General features: G+C 48.6%; 1 protein-coding gene across 1 annotated transcript in view; it reads left to right on the top strand.

Annotated features, from left to right (window-relative positions):
* The first annotated feature begins 226 nt into the window (after positions 1-226).
* The window catches only part of Extl3 (exostosin like glycosyltransferase 3), a 92,947-nt gene continuing 84,498 nt past the window's right edge, over positions 227-8,675 (top strand). Inside the window, exon 1 of the mRNA XM_036199168.1 lies at positions 227-309. The gene's annotated coding sequence lies outside the window, so the exon portion shown is untranslated. The remainder of the gene's footprint in view (positions 310-8,675) is intronic.

The following is an 8,675-nucleotide window of genomic DNA, read 5'->3' as shown; positions in this document are numbered from 1 at the left end:
ACTGCCCATGCGCCTGTGCGGCAGACCCTCAAGCGGTGGGGCGGGGCATCCCCATCGGGGGCGCGGCCTGGACGTTTGGGCAGGGTCTGGTTCTATAGGGCGTGGTCTTTAGGACTAGAGGGCGTGGCTAGTTGGGAGGTGGAACCTAACTGGGGCGGGGCCTGACCTGCGGGGCGGGGCTTAGCTGATAAAGGCGTGGTCTGGAGGCAGGGGAAGGGTCTGGCCGTCGGGGGCGGGGCCGGGACGAAGTCCTCTGCCTCCGTGGTGCTCCGCTGGTGTTGCAGACCCTGCTGCGGGTGCTGTGGTGAGGTAGGGGCTCCGGAGGCTCATCTCTTGAGGGAGGGAAGTCCTGGAGCAGTGCGGGCGTGGCCGCGGGGCTTTGGCTGCAGAAACGCTTTGCCTGGATCCCCCGCACTGCCTTTCCCAGGGTCCCGGACACGGACTAAGGGGCATCTGGAGCCTGGTGTGGTGTTTTGTGCAGCTCCAGGCCGTCCGTCCGGTGGGAATCGATGCGACTTTGGGCTCAGGCGACTGGTGGGAAGTTGGAATCGTGGATTCGCGCGCACGCAGTAGAGGCTAGGGTGAGTGGCAGCTGCCACACGCGGGCCATCCTCTGTGGGGGCGCTGTCCCTTGGGCTGAGCCGGTGGGGTCCTGGTGGCCCAGCAGCCCTAGACGCCACTTAGGACGGCCCCTGGGGCTTCTTGATGCCTCGTCCAGCTCCTAAGTTATTAGCACTTTGCAAAAAGTAAGGTTCGGTAGCTAGAAAAGCACTGAAATGTCTGGCGGTTTGGGCTTGAGGGTATCTTCCCCATCAGCCTGTTTCTGTTTCAGTCTCACTTCCTGTTACCTCGTTTCCTTGGCAATCATGTCACAACCTGGAGGCTTCAAGTCCAAAGCTGAGTGGAGTGACTCCGCCCACTTTTCAATGCCCTGCAAAATTTTGTTCTCAGATCCCCATGCCCAATATAAAATAAATCATTTTTTAGTTTTTTTCTTTTTAATTTTATTTTATGTCTGTGAGTGTTTGGCCTGCGTGTTTGTATATACACACGTGTGTGCCGGGAGGCCAGAGGGAGTCGTGGATCCTCAGACCTGGAGTTATGGGTGATAGTGAGCCACCATGTGTGTGCTGAGAACAGAACCCCGTCCTCTGCGAGAATAACGCATGCTTTTAACCACTGAGTCATCTCTCCAGCCCCATAAACCGTATTTTAAAGGCATGTTTCATCCTATGTTATATCCATTGTCATAAGCCAAATTTGATTTGCTTTTACTTCAACTCCAAGCAATTTCTCTTATTACTTAGTAATGTTTGTAATTAGGAAAACTACAGCAAAGAGATAATCCAGATGAACACAATTTAGCCAGCAAATAAGCCGTTGGTGGGAGGCAGTGGATGGGAAATCAGGCAATCCTGGCTCTCAGACATTTCTGCCACCAAGAAGGTTGAAGTATGAAAATTATCTTTATGGTGTCTTCCAAACCTAAAATGCAAAATATGAGCACACATTCCTTTTTTAGTTGACAGAACTCTTGACTTGATAATGGAAAAAAGAAAATTCTGTGTAAAAAGTTATTGGGTTTTTTTGTTTTGTTTGTTTGTTTTGAGACAGGGTCTCTCTATGTAGTAGTGTCTGTCCAGGAACTCACTATATAGACCAGGTTGACCTTGAACTCACAGAGATCCACCTGCCGATGCCTCCCAAATGCTGGGATTAAAGGTGTGTGTGTGTGTGTGTGTGTGTGTGTGTGTGTGTGTGTGTGTGTCCATGCCAAACTAAGAATTCTTTCAACAGTTACTCAGTTACATCTACTCAAGGGAAGGAGGTGACTAATAACAGTTTGGCTTCTCTATCTTTGTAAAGCAGAAACTTGTCTTAATGGTTATCCTGAATGACTTCATTACATGGCAATGAGCCTGTTTTGTAAAACAGAACACCACCCTAGTTATTCAGACACAGATTCTGTCCAGTGCATCATATCACTGTGCTAGAGTGGGAAATGCAGAGATAATTGAAACCCTGGCTTCTGAAGCTGATCTAGGTGGATAAATCAACCCAGACAGCATGTATTAGAGCACATATTTGCCAGGGTGGATGGTGTAGCATGTGTTTGCTCTGGTGATGAACAGCATGGCACTGCTGCTCTGCTCATGATGGCCAGGGCTTTGTCTCGTCTGTCTGTCTCCCTGTCAGTTGTGAGGAAAAGACCTCAGGAAAAGCTAGCACTCGAAATAAGTATTAAGGATGTCTGGGAGGAGGGGTCAATAAATAACAGAATCACAGAGGGCAAGAAGGGAATGTGAAAATCAGGAGAGATGAACAGTATGATAGACATTATACTAAGTGATACAAGCCAGTCCCAAAGGATAAATAATGTGTGACCCTACTTGAACACAGACCTTAGTGTAAATAGATAGAGATAAAGACAGAATGCTGGTTGCCAGGAACTCTGGGAAGAAGGAATGCAGAGTTGGTGTCAAATGGATAAGGATTTGAGAAGATGAAGTCCTGGAAAAGCACATTGATAGTTACACAACAAAGTGACCATACCAAATGCCATAGAACTTCATGCTTAAATTGCTTAATCCTAGGGCTGGGGGAATGGTGGATCACTGGATAAGCATGAAGACCAGAGTTCAAATCCCCAACACCCAGTGAAAAAGCTATGTATGTGCCTACATGTATGTCTGTAACCCCAGGACTCTGGGTGAAGGTGGGGCAGACCCAAGATTTCTGGGGCATGCTGGCTACCAGCCTAGCTCTAGGTTCAGAGAGAGAGACTATTCCTTGAGGAAAAGTGATAGAGCAGAACGCCCAGCATCCTTCTCTGCCTCATACTTACCATGCACTCCTCTGAGCACATATTCACCATACACACACACACACACACACACACACACACACACACACACACACTCTTATGGTTAATCCCCTTTTCACTGTTTCCTATCAACATGAAGAATCTCCTCCCACCAACCTCTGCCCACGAAGCCTAGAAACAGAATCAAGTAGCCATGCACACTTTGAATCCCAGCACTGGGAAGACAGATCTATGGATCTCCGTAAGTTCAAGGCCAGCCTGGTCTGCAGAGTAAGTTACAGGCTAGCCGAAAGCTACTTAGTGAAACCTTGTTTTTTGTTTGTTTGTTTGTTTGTTTTTTAAGTAATGCTAACATTGTATATCTTATTGAATACAGAAAGAAATCCCATTGGCCACCATATTGTGGTCAGATTACCAAGGTCTAGGAGCTTGTGACAAATCTGTGTGAGGAAGACAGAAAATGCAGCTCCCCGCAAAAAGGTAAAAGGTGTTTCGTAGGACCCAGCCCAAGAAAAGAACGCTGGGCAGTTCATAGATGACAGATCACCAGAGCACAGAGCTGTGAGACAGCAGATGTGGCTAACTCTCTTTAACCCACTTTGCAGCTGACAAAGAGGGAAGTCCGGGTTACCCAGGGATTGGCCCAGGGGCACTGCACAAGTCCAGGCATAGTGAGAATGAGAAACCAAAACTCATCCTCCGTGATAGCTTGATACCCACAAGGACTCAGCTGATGAAGTTGCTCCGTCCACCTGAGCAGGCACTTGACTTTCTTCTCTGTCAGCCTTGCAGCAGCAAATTATAAAAATACAGTTATTAAGGAGACTTGGATGCTTAGGATTGGGTGTGTCAGGCTGCTGGGTCCATCTAGGTATCAAGGTGGTAAAATGAAGCCAGCCATGGAGATGCCTGCTTGTAATCCCAGTACTCGGAAGGTAGAAGTATGATCAGGAGTTCAAGACCAGCGTCAGCTATAAAATGACCTCAAGGTCAGCCTGACATACCTGAGAGACCCTGTGCTAAAACAACAACAAAAATGAAAAACAGAAGGTCATAAGTCTGCACGAGCATCAAAAATGTGAAGCTGGAGAGCTGGGTCCATGGTTAAGAGCACATAAAGACATGCTTGGTGTGTATGTCTCTAATTCCTGTAGCAGGAATCTTAGAAGGCCTTATTAATAAAAACAAACCTGAGGCCAGTTATTGGGGTGAATGCTGGAAGATCAAAGAAGTAGAACAAGCCACAGCTACCTCACCTCACCAATTCCTCAGCTGGTCCTATTTCCTCAGACTGGAAACCTCTGAGTCCTCATCTGAATGGGTCTCAGCTGAACTGTGCTGCTAGAAGCCTAAAAGATTAACCAGCCAAATGCTGCTAGTTTCTGATCTTCACGCCTTGTATACCTTTCTGCTATCTGCCATCACTCCCTGGGATTAAAGGCTCACTTCTTGGGATTAAAGGCGTGTATCACCATGCGTGGCTGTTTCCAATGTGGCCTTGAACTCACACAGATCCAGAGGGATTTCTGCCTCTGGAATGCTAGGATTTAAGGTGTGAGTGCCACCATTTTCTAGCCTCTGTATCTAGGGCTGTTCTGTTCTTTGACCCTACATAAGTTTATTAGGTTATTAGGGTGATCAATATTTTGAGGAACACAATACCACCACAAATTCCTGCACTTGGGAGGCAGAGGCAGGAGGATATCTCTGAATTTGAGGCCAGTCTGGTCTACATATTGAGCTCCAGGACAGCTAGGATTACATTAGAGAGATCCTGTCTCAAAAAAAAAAAAAAAAAGTTTGCTTATACTCAGCCTCTTCTGGTTCCCATTTGCTGTGGTTTGAGTGTGTGGTCCCCAAGGGTTCACAGTGTGGGCTGTGGGGGTGATGGAGGTGGAGGCAGGGTGGGCTGAAGAGGAAAGCTTTAGGTCATCCATCACACTCTTACTCTGAGAAGGGATTCCTGGGCTACAGACAGACAAACAGTATTTGAATCAAGTCTTCTTGTGATTCAGATATTCTTGTGGCTGTTTCAGGATGGGTGGACCAATGTAGACAGCTTTTGGAAAGTGCAGATGGCCGTGGCTGTTAGCTGTCTCCTCTGTGGTGTCTCACGTGAACTGTCATCTCCTCAACTGAATCTCTGGGTCCTCATACGGAAGGGCCTTATCTAGCGTCTAGCATCGCTTGGTGTTTGCTCTGGCCAAGCATTATGTCTGCTCTTGAGAGGATTGTGACCTTATTATATAGGCACAGATGGTGGAGGGTGTTTGTGTGTATGTGACAGAGGCCACAGGACAAACTTGGGTATCATTTCTCAGGAGCCACCCACCTTGTTTTTTAGACAGGGTTTCTCACTATGCTGAGGCTCTTCTGATTTCACTAGGCTGGTTGTTCAAGGCACCCCAAAGAATTCCTTTGTTTCTACCCTCCCAATGCTAGAGTACAAAAGTACCCCTGGATTTTATGTGGGTTTTGGGGGATCCTTACGCTCACGAGGCAAGCACCTTACTGACTAAGCCATTCTTTCCAGCACCTCTTTAAAAAAAAATGTGTGTGTGTGTGTGTGTGTGTGTGTGTGTGTGTGTACATGCACGTGCATGCGTTATTTTCCTCTAGCCTCCCGTCTTTTCTTTCTTTCCCTCTTTGCCAGGCTAGGCTCTAGCCCAGGCTGGTCTAGAACTTGCAATGTAGCTCAAGCTATCCTTGAGCAGTAGTACAGCAATCCTCAGCTAACTTCCTGCGTCAGTTTTGTGACAGGAACCACCATAACCAGTCAGTCTGCTGCCTGTTACCACCCACTCTGTCAGGTTATTTTGTGATGCCTTCCAGAGGCTCATCGCCATCAGCTTGGCAGCTTACTGTGTAGAAAACGGAGTAGTCGTGTCAACACCCTGGAAAGTCCCTCTTTCATATCATTAAAGGGTTCAAACATGGACTTCTGGGTGCTATGCTTTCTGTCATCCAGATCTTGGTAACACTGAAATGGTTTCTGTTACCCAAGGGGGCCTGAAGGCACACCACCTGTTTTCTAGCTGCTGCTGCTTTCTCATCCTGTTCTCCCAGGCTCCTCCCACTCTCAGCCAAGGACCTACTGTGGCTTTAGAGATAAAATCAAGGCTGTCAGAATAGCTGCGCTGCCGTGCCCTACCTTGATCAACTTTACACGTGCCCCATTCTTTTCCTGTCCCTTGTGGTGCCCAGCCCTTGAATTAGAGCCTAGCTTCCCGCCACTGCCTTCTCTGAAAGTCGGATCTTGCTACAGAGACTAAATCCTCTTGCCTCCGTTTCCCAAGTGATGGAATTACAGATGTGCCTTACCTACCAGGTAGGGCCAGCCTTGAACTCAGGGCTCAGCTTGTGTTCCAGTCTTGCCCTCTAAGCTCCACATCTGTCTCACGCTCCTATCCTACCATCAAAACTCACTCTTCCAGCACACTCCGCTCCACATGCCAGCTTTTTGCTTTAGACTTGCCTGCATTCACTGGCTCTCCCGTCCATCCTCCGTCTCCCTTCTTCTTGCTCTGTTCCCATCATGCCACTGAAACTTCACTGGAGTCACCAATGGCGTCCTGGCTGCTCAGGTGCCAGAGGCTTCTCTGCACTCACCGGCTTGCTCTCCTGCTTTGCTCCTTGGCCTCACACGCTGTGCTTGCCCCAGGCTCCTCAATTTGTGGCTGCTCCCCTGGGCTCCCCACTCACCCTCCTGGAATTCTTTCCTTCTAAGTGACAGAGTGAACTACCAGCCACTCAAATGATCTGTCTCGGAAACCCCAGCCGAGGAAATGTGTTGATTTCTGTCCCCAAAAAATCCAGGGGTGGATCCAGCATACAGCCCGGGCCTGTCTCTGGCTGTTCCCCCTGTGTTCCCTGGACAGCCTGCTCCCAAGAGGTAGCACTGCCACCAACATTTACTTCAGACCTCAGAACCCCAAGGAGTGACCCCGGCTTGACTTCCCAAGCTGGAAGTTTAAGGTGGTGCGATGCCTCTTCCTCACGGCTGCTTGCTCACCTCCTTGTCCAGGCCTGCTACTCCATCTCCGGCCATGTCTCCTGGTGGTTCCCGCTCAGTTGGACACCTAGCCTGTCTACGCTTCACATTGTGGTCAGGAATAGTTTTGGAAAATGCTCACCCTATACCACTCTTCCCATAAGCAAATCCCCATTATAGAAAGATGACTTCCGCTCATGTCCCAAGAGGCCCTGTCCGATGGGTGCTGTTTGCTCCACAGGCTCCCCCTTCCTTCCTCTCGGTTCCTTTAGCTCTGTGGAGATGCTACTGAAACTACAGCTGGTCCTTTGAGCTCTGGGGTCGGAAGCAGCTTCCCCCAGGACAGCCTCTGCACTGTATTCCTCTTAGGGGACTCTGCTTCTGGCCAGGCCTGTCAGCCCAACTGCTACAGAGGCCGAGGCAGGGGGATTGCAAATTCAAGGTCTATCATCTTGGAAAACCATAAGACTTTGTCTTAAAATGTGAAAAAGAGGCCAGATGGTAGTGGCGCATGCCTTTAATCCCAGCACTCGGGAGGCAGAGCCAGGCGGATCTCTGTGAGTTTGAGGCCAGCCTGGTCTACAGAGCGAGATCCAGGATAGGCACCAAAACTACACAGAGAAACCCTGTCTCAAAAAAATAAAACAAAACAAACAATAAAATAAAATAAAAAAAAAATTGAAAAGAAGCCTGGCAGTGGTGGCACACGCCTTTAATTCCAGGAGAGGCAACGAATCTCTGTGAGTTCCAGGCCAGCCTGGTCTACAGAGCAAGTTCCAGGACAGCTAAGGCTACACAGAGAAACCCTATTTCAAAAAACTTTAAAAAAGAAAAAGTGAAAAGAGAGCTGGGGGACTAATGTTCATGTATCTCAATGAGGACTTGGATTCAATATGAAATGTCTCTGTGTCTGTCACTCTGTCTCTCTCTTTCTCTCTGTTGCTATGACAAAACACCATGACCAAGACACTTACAGGAGCACTTATCTGGGCTTCAAGTTCCAGAGGGCCATGACAGGGAGGTATGGCAGCAAGCAGCAGGCATGTCGGGAGGAGCAGGGAGCCAAGAACTTAAATCTTCAAATGCGAGCACAAAGCAGAGGGAGTGAACTGCAAGGGGCTTGGCTTTTTAATCTCAAAGCCCACCCCCAGGGACATCCTTCTGGCACCAAGGTAGAACCTCCTAAATCTCCCCAAATAGCGCCACCGTCTGGGGAGCAAGTGTTCAAATGCAGGAGACTGTGGGGAACATTTCTCCTTCAAACCAACTAACCAATACACGCACACACACACACACACACACACACAAAGAGAGAGACAGAGAGACAGAGGGAGAAACAGGGAAGAGAAAGGGAGGGAGGCAAAGAGAGGTAAAGAGATGGAGGGTGAAGAGTGAAAGGGAGTGGGAGAGAAGTTTCTCATCTCTTTTTTTTCCATTTTTCTTTATTAAGAAATTTTCTACTCACTCTACATACCACCCACAGATCCCACCTCCTCCCATCTCCCAGCCCTCCCTCCCAAGCCACCGCACATCCCCACATCCCACTTCCGTATCCAGAGGGACTGGACTAGGCCCTCTGGAGAGGAAGTTTCTCATCTTAGCACTTACCACACGTTGTTAAATTGCGCCTCGATTGACTTTAAAGGGCTCTGCAGGTTTAGGCCTAAGCACCCCATGTACCTCCCCACCCCCTTCCCTTGTTGAGCCTTGCTTTTCAGCCTCCCTGCCCCCACCCCATGTGAAGTTGTCATTGGCCTTATATCTAATGTCATTATAACTCCTTGACATTCTTGCGGCGTGGTAAGTGCAGTGACGGGAAGAAATTGGAGAGTTCCTCACTGGATACAGAAAATACTTCAT

The sequence above is a fragment of the Onychomys torridus genome, chromosome 9 (assembly GCF_903995425.1).
Source record: "Onychomys torridus chromosome 9, mOncTor1.1, whole genome shotgun sequence".
Lineage (NCBI taxonomy): Eukaryota > Metazoa > Chordata > Mammalia > Rodentia > Cricetidae > Onychomys > Onychomys torridus.
The sequence above is the reverse complement of the archived record's forward strand: the minus strand, read 5'-3'. Positions and strand labels throughout refer to the sequence as shown.